Source organism: Lissotriton vulgaris, chromosome 12, assembly GCF_964263255.1.
Source record: "Lissotriton vulgaris chromosome 12, aLisVul1.2, whole genome shotgun sequence".
Taxonomy (NCBI): Eukaryota; Metazoa; Chordata; class Amphibia; order Caudata; family Salamandridae; genus Lissotriton; species Lissotriton vulgaris.
This window is the reverse complement of record NC_141700.1, coordinates 802,764,754-802,773,351: the sequence shown is the minus strand read 5'-3', so window position 1 is coordinate 802,773,351 and position 8,598 is coordinate 802,764,754.

Below are 8,598 nucleotides of genomic sequence, written 5' to 3'. Positions count from 1 at the left end.
CATTGTTTCTCAAGTGATTAACTAACTGAAAACCACTAAAGGTGCCAGAGGTACATGTAATACAAGCTTAAATACAGTAAGTTCTACTGAACTTAGAGTTGTGTGTCAAGAGCTTAGCACACTCTTTCTACAACTCAAGAGAGTTTAGTAGGCCACACTAGAGTAGGTCGTGCATACACCACACCACACTAGTAATGTCTTCAAGGCCAGGAACCAGTGGGTCCCTGCCAGATGTCAGTATGTTGCAGGCATCCAAGTATGACACGTTCCCATTCTTAGAATTAGGGTCTCTGTGTACTATGAGGAAATTGAAGACAGGCAAGAGTGCCAACACCCAATGCCTCAAGGAGGTACTACTGCTAGATGATCTTAGCAAGGCTTTACAGCAGGGGTCTCCAAACCGGTACTGGAGGGCCGGATCCATGCCAGATTTTTAAAATTACTACATGTATCTCAATGGGAATATCCAAAAAATCTGGCATGGATCCGGCCCTCCAGGACCGGTTTGGAGACCCCTGCTTTACAGTCTGAAGGGTTAGGCAGTGGGGTTGGGGCAGCAGATGAGGAAGAGCCCAGTGGTACAAACCACCAGGACTCAGACTCTGATGCTGACCAGGGAGATGACAATGACCTTGGCCTGGACAGTGCAGCTCCTACTGGAAATGAGGATGAAGGCCAGGAAGGCATTATCTTTGTCCCCCCAGGAAGAGTTGGAGGTACACCTAGAAGGCCCAGATCTCTTTCTGTGGAGCCTAACCAATCAAGTGTGTCTATAGGGACCTCTGTCTCTTCTCATAGGAGGGAATCCTCCCAGGAGAAGAGAGAAAGGCAGCTCAAGTTTGAGAAAGCCCAGTTGAGGATTAAAATACAGCAGGTAGCCTTAGAAAGAGAGTCCCTAGAGCTTACAAGAGCTAGAAAAAAAGATGAGACTAGAGTCCCATCGTGGCAGCAACTTCCTTAGTGGTTGAGAAAGATCTCATGACCATAGGAATTTAAACAAGATGGTCCCTCCCTACCCGAGTGGGGATGACATCCACAAATGGATAACTGCACTGGAAAAGGCCTGCAAAGTTCAGAGGGTCCCCAGGAGTAGTGGGTAGCAATCTTGTGGCTCTCCTTTGCAGACAAAGGTAGAGACAAGCTCCTCACTGTCAGAGAAGAAGATGCTGATGATTATACAGTCCTGAAGAGTGCTCTGATTGAAGGGTTTGGCCTAACCACTGGACAATACAGAATGAAGTGCAGAGATACCCAAAAGGCTCAGACTCAGGACTGGGTTGACTTTGTTGATTGTACTACTAAGGCTCTGGATGGCTGGTTGCTTGGCAGTAAGGTGTGTGATTATAAAGGATTGTACAACTTGATTATGAGAGAGCAGATCCTTAATAACTGTCAGAATCAGCTGTATCATCAGCCCCTGGTGGACTCTGACCTGACCTCTCGCCAAGAATTGGGAAAGAAGGCAAACAAATGGGTCAGAACCAGGGTGAAGCAGAAGGTACAGAACCACGGTGGTGACCAGAAGAAGCAAGATCCTAATAAGGGTGGGGAGAAGGGTAAAGACCAGAAGTCTTTACAAGGTCCCCAAAAATCTTCTAATGGTGTGGATTCCCAATCTTCCCAGAAGAAAGGCCAAGAGAAACTATGGTGTAACGTCTGTAAACAGAACAGCCACTGGACTAGTCCACAACGCGAGGTGTGTAACAGAAACTGCCGGGCTCCCTGGATTAATGGATGGATGCAGCCTTTAATAAGGCGTGGATTACCTCTTGGTTGAAGGCAGTAGTTCCCTTGGGGATATCATTAGCATCCCTTCCATCTGTCAGAGGGGGCAGTGAGAAAACACACCTGTCACTCTGGGCGCCATTTTGGGGTTGTTTTGACGGCGTCTGCTGCAGAATATAGCGACCGTGGGGAGTCGAAAACAGAAAGACCCACATCAGCCGATCTCTAGCTTACTGTACCACGTATCACACACGCTCTCCCAGATCAGTCTGCAGTTCAGCACCCAGGTTCCCCGCCGCGGATGCTGCTGCTGTTAGCGCTCCATCAACGCCGCAGGAGACCCCGCTCCCTATATCCATGAGGGCTGAGCGCGGGCCTTGGATGCTGTGCGTCTGCTGCCCGGGTTAAGGAGTGGTGACCGGAGTCACAGAGACCAGCAAGGAGCGCTAGGATCTGACAGAGGTTTTTTGCCTGCATTGGAGGGTTTGCACTACAGAGGGACTGCGAGGACCAGCAGCCCATTGCCTACACAGCTTCAGCCTCTTCCCTCATCGTTCCCGCCCCCTGCCTGGACACAGATAAACATCTTGCGGCCCCCGCTCCCTGGGTGCCGCAAGTAGAGGTTTTTTGCCTGCATTGGAGGGTTTGCACTACAGAGGGACTGCGAGGACCAGCAGCCCATTGCCTACACAGCTTCAGCCTCTTCCCTCATCGTTACCGCCCCCTGCCTGGACACAGATAAACTTCTCGTAAGACAATTTTCTTGTTAGAGCTAGCTCTGTTCTATCCCATGAAATTACTATTTAGAGCAGAGAATATCACAGGAAATTGATAACGCTAAAAGATCCTTGCTGGGGCACATAGCAAATGCTAGAACTCCTGTTAGATGCTTGGTTCCCCCTGATGCTAATTTAGTAATTATTGATTCGCCAAACCCCGGGAGCAGCGCTCTATTACACAGAGATTCCCTACCGGCTATCCCCGAGTCTATTCCAACATCTAATATTTGTGAGAACCCCTTAGCTGATAGCCAGGCCAAGCTTAATACCAGCCAGTTACGAGGGAATCGGGAGGGGGCAGTTCCTAAAAGGAAACGCGAGGCCAAAATATCTGGGGGGAAAAAGGCGAAGTTTGCTAAACATTCTAGCCTACCTGATCCCAAGATCGTGGCAAAACATAGGGAGGCCGCTCCAGTCATCAGTGAACCCACCACCCTCTCAGTTCCAAACCCCCCTATACTATTCCCCAATAGTCTAAATATCAGTGGTATACCACCGGCTGGTGTAGACTCACTGAACCATAATCTAGGCATCCTTCTGAAGTCCCTGCTTAGTCCATTAGAAGCTAGACTTACTCAAATTGAAGCAAGGCTGATGAACATAGAAAAAGTAACAGGGGCTACTGCAGACCGCTTGAATACAGCTAAATTCACACAGGACACGCCCGATACCAACGAGGGGGGTGTGCTCATAGCGAACACTAATTCTCCAGTAATCCCCCGCCCTACATCTCAGAGCACCTTAAATAGGAACGTCCAGCCCCCCCGCTTGTGATTGCCCCGACATCGGCTAAAAAGCCTAACCCACACGGTGGGCAACAAGTACCGGAGGGCAATATTTTGAGTAAGAAAATGGTAATAGACCTACCCCCCACGCAGCTCGTCTGGTAGTTGTTTTAACTGGAGTCCCTGAGCTTGATGCTTCAGCTAAAGAATCATTTGCATCACTGAAAAATAAAGTTGTTAGCTGGTTGAACAAACACAGACCCCTCTTCCCTCAAATTTCTAGTGAAATTTTGATGGTCAGAAGGGTGTCTTGGGTGGGCATTACCAATAAAAACATCAGTGGTGATTGCTTCCTGGTAAATTTTAGGGACCCAAGGACGGTCTTTCATATCTGAAACTGACCGACTGGCGATCCTGATACACTAATCCAGGCCTTGCCACTGTCCTCCTTCTACCCATCTGACTTATCGTGCCCAAGGGGGGGACCTGAGGAGGGCTGGACCAGGGTGGCATCTAGAGGACAGAGTAGGGAGGGTAGGAACAAGTTTTATAATACCCACATGTCTAGCCAACTTCTGCATTATAATCGGTTTAGCTGTTTGGATATGGTCGACTGACTACAGCATAAGCAGGGGGCAGCAGGTCGACTTAAGGTAACCGATGGTACCAGCGATAATTCTATTCAGCCGAGGGTGACTACCGACTGTACTAGAGGAGTGAGGATCCAAGGACCCAACCAGGAAGCGATCAGTCATCCAAGGCCATTGGAACACTTACTTCCTGGCCCCGCTGACTGTGGTCATTCGGTAGAAGGTCCAATACTCTGCACATCGCTCTGGCCAGCCCGGTGAAATTAGGACTGAGGCCCCCGACTGGGAGAATCACGAATACTGTTGATCCAGGTTCATTGTCAATACTGTCCTGGAACCTGGCAGGCTTGTGTAACAAAATGGCATGTCCTGAGTGGGGTTCGTTTATAGATAAGTCTGATGTGTGTCTTTTCCAAGAAACCTGGGCCAGAGAGGACAAATTACGGAGCGGATTTGCCTCATTCTCAGTCCCAGCAAAGTGGGGGGGGGGGGGGAAGGGTCGCCCGTCTGGGGGCCTTACCATTTGGGTGGGCTCCCACCTAGGATGCAAGGCAAGGACCTTGAACACCTTATCTGAGGATGTCCAATGCGTGCTCTTAGAGTGGCCGAATGCCTCGAAGCTCGCATTGGTCAATGTGTGTTCCAGACCTGTGAATATAATAAACGAGTCTAGACCCATTGAGGAGCTGTCCCTATTTTTCAACACCATTCCACAAGGTATCTTGTTTGTGGTAGGGGGTGACGTCAACTCCCATTTTGAGCCATTATTATGCTTGATGGACGGCGCATCTTTGGAAGAAGACGATCATTGGGCAATACCCCCAATAGTGGGTCCACCAGCCAGGTCATGGACGCCGTTAGCCGTCCAAATCATGGCTCTGACACTTAACCACTCGATCAGGGCCTGTAATGGACGCGTACAATCTGACATCCCCCCAAAATGTACCTTCAACAAATCTAGACAGGAGTCACGCCTGGACTACATTTTTGTTGAAACACGGCCTGGGCTAAGATTATGGACTTTAGGGTCATCGCAAGAGATGAGAGCGACCACAATGCGTTGATTTTGGAATTTTCTTCGTCTGGCGTTTTCAATGATAACCAGACGGCCAATGCTGTTCCTGACTCAAGGGCGTTTCTATCCAATGACAGACGCAGAGTTAGGTGGGACAAATTGGTAGAAAACCCCACGGAAGTTGCTGAGCTCTATGCTCGCATTGTCCCAGTACTCGAAGGTATTAATGCTCTAATCGCGCAACTCCACTCTTCTGATAAGCACCAAACACTCTGGGCTCTCCATCGGGAGTTGATTACCTTAGCAGAAGTGCTGAATCCCCCTGTGTCAAAACAGTTGTTTAAGGGGAATAGAGCTTCATGGTACAATGCCGCCTGCAGAATGGCAAAATCAGGCCTTCTAGCATCCATGAAGCATAATAGCAACAAGGTGATAATAAAAGCCAGGAGAACCGAATACAAGCGCCTAAATCATTGTGCTAAGGTTGAATGGGACCATGATAATTGGGCTAACATGTTGGCTGCCCTCAAAACCTGAGATGCTCGCAAATTCTGGTTAATTTTGAATACGGGGTCTGGCGATCCATGTACAGCAGTTGAAGCAAACATCGCTGCCAACGTGTGGGAGGATCACTTTCGTGCCTTGTATGGAGGGGCTAACGTCGATCAAGTAGGGGATCCAGGGGGGTTTCTGCCTAACCCATCCGCCCGAAATTGATTGGGCTGACTTCACTGAGGTGGAGGTCTGCGCTGCAAAATCTAAACTTGCAGCTGGAAAAGCCCCGGGTTGGATAAACTCCCGGGTGACCTTTTCAAGCATGAACCCAGGGTTTGGTCACCATATCTAATGGTTATATTTAATGCAGTCCTGGGGGGATGGCGGTGCCTAGTACTTGGCTGGGCGCAGAGATCGTTCCCATCTTCAAGAGGAGCTCCCCTCTGCTCCCAGCCAACTACAGGCATATCAGCCTCATTGATGTGCCGCAAAAGATCTTTGCGAGGCTGATCTTAGACCGCCTCCAGGACTGGATAGACGAACATTCAATCTTGAGCCCCTACCAGGCAGGGTTTAGAAAAAATACATCCACTATGGATCACATTTTTCGCTTGACCCTCTTATTCTGGAAACTGTGAAGATCGAGGGCGGTAGCCTTTACACTGTTTTTGTTGACCTCTGTGCGGCCTTTGATCTGGTCCCACGGGGGAAATTATGGTCCGTGCTTTTAGAGCTGGGCATTCCTTCCCAACTTTTAAACATAATAATGCGACTCCATAAGGAACATTTTTGCTCAGGTCAGATGTGGCAAGAATGGCGTGCTGTCGTCTAGATTCCCCGTTGACAGAGGGGTGAGACAGGGTTGTGTCTTGGCACCGACCCTGTTTTGCCTCTACGTCAACGGGGTAATCGCCCACCTGAATGCGGTACCGAATAGTGATGCCCCCAAGCTTGCCGGTAGCAGGGTGCCTGCGATTATGTTCGCAGATGACACCCTGCTACTGTCAAAATCCCCCATGGGGATCCAACATGTGCTTGATGGTTTTGAGGCATTCTGTGTCGAGCGGGCCTTGAGATAAATGCTCTCAAAACCAAATTTATGATTTTTAATCCTCCATCAACCACACGTCCAAACCCTAGTATAGGCACAACTAGGCTGGAAAGGGTACAGACTTTTGAATACCTGGGGTTGACTATAAATGAAAGCTCTCAAATAAATCTACTATAAAACTGATGGCCCACCCCTAGAGATATATAGACTCCAGGCTAGAGGGGCAGTAATGTATGGCGGCGAACTCTGGGGTCATTCGTGCAGATCTGAGATTGCTGTCACTGAAAACAAATTCCTTAGGCAGCTCGTAGCCCTGCCCCCTAGCGCGCCACTTTGACCCCTGAGGCTCGACTTGGGCCTCAGACCAATAGATGAGGACCTGGGCCTCAAACCGCTAACATTCTGGCGGAGGCTCTGGACCATGCCGGAGCTCCTGAACTATAGGCTGGAGCTCCAGGAAATCCTAAGCCTCCCAAATGTGGGGAAAATCCCATGGTTTAAGTACGTGAAATATGAATTTGGGAAGTTGGGAGTTCCTCTTTTGTGGTCTGCCCGGAGGCAGCCTGCATTAGGGTCCCATGCAAGCACTTGGCAAAACTGTGCCACGAAAGTAAACTTACTGCCTCTAAACAGAATACACAAACCTGCACCTTATCTGGAATATTTTTAATGACTAAAGATTTTTATCATTTTGAGCATGTTTTAGATGATATTTATCCTATTATAACCAGGAAATTGTACTTACAATGGAGGTACGGCACCCTGCCAATTAGGAATTTCACGAGTAAATGGTGTTCGTCCTCTCCTAAAAACTGTCCTGGCTGTAATTGTGAGCAGGAAAATGGCTTGCATATACTGTTCTTTTGTCCAGCATATCTTAAGTCAAGAAGGCAGTGGATCATACCTTCTTGCAAAAACATGGGTTTTACACATTGCATGCAAGCCTACAGAATTTTTAAAACCGATTTATCTAGTGCGACTGTCTTTGCTGTAGCAACATTTTTGGAAGCCATGTGGCACAAGCGAAGGCTTTTAACAAACATTGGTTAAATTCATACCCATTTGTACAAGTCGTTTATACCAGTTTGCCACAGATGCTTAGACGGTTGCATTTTCTGTTAGGTATGTCAAGAATCTATTCATGATCACATTTTTTACTGTAGATATGCCATTTATTATCTGGACTCTTGCTACGTTTGTTCTGCCTGCTCTCAATGCTCTGATTATTCATATATACTGTATTATATTTTTAATATGTATAATGTTGCGACATCTTTTATGGCAAATATTGCCGAAATAAAGAAACAATGAATGAATGTAATAGGTCCAAAGACTCAACTCCAGCCACCATTGCCCCTAAGGCAACTGTTCCCCCTAGTTCAGCTCCAAGTGGTGGTACTCGGCAGAAGGGTGTAGTAGGGTTAACCCTGGGTTCTGAGATGGACTCTGGCCTAGTCAGAGTTCCAAAGAAGCTTTGGCATTCAGGGCCACAGGGGCAAGTGTCACAATGGTGACACAAGACCTGCGGCTCCTGAGCAGATCATACTTGGTGAAACTTACCAAGTGACCAATGCTAGCAATGTCAGGACTGACCATGCCCTGGCAGTTGTTCATTTCTCCTGGGGAGGGGTAACTGGCCTCAAGAAGGTTGTGGTAAGTGCAGACCTCCCAGTTGAATGCTTGCTTGGCAGTGGTTTGGAGACTTCAGACTGGGCTGAAGTGGAGCTCAGGACCCATGCAGAAATGTTAGGTATCTCTGCACATGTGTTCGCTGTGACTAGGTCAAAGGCCAAAATGTCTAACACTGAACAGGCCCTGGATTCTGAAATAATGGACCAGGTGCCTTCCAAGAAAAGGCGCAGTAGGATTAAGGCAGTGCCTTCCCCCCTTACTCAGAGTGATGATCAGTCTCTTGAGGAAGATGATCTCAGTCCTGAAGAAGGAGCTGTCTCAGAGGAGCTTGAGCCTGATCAGGTTGGGTTCTTGGGGACAAGGGGCCCTTCCAGGCCAGATCTGAGCCAGGAACAGCTGAGCTGCCCTTCTCTTGAACCCCTCAGACTGCAGGCTGATGGTGAGGCTGCTGGGGATGCTAGTGGAACCCATAAGATATATTGGGATGATGGACTCCTGTACTCAGAGAGTAGAGACCCCAAGCCTGGTGCAACCAGGAGGTCGGTTATACCTCTGACGTTTAGGGGTTTCTTATTGAAACTAGCCC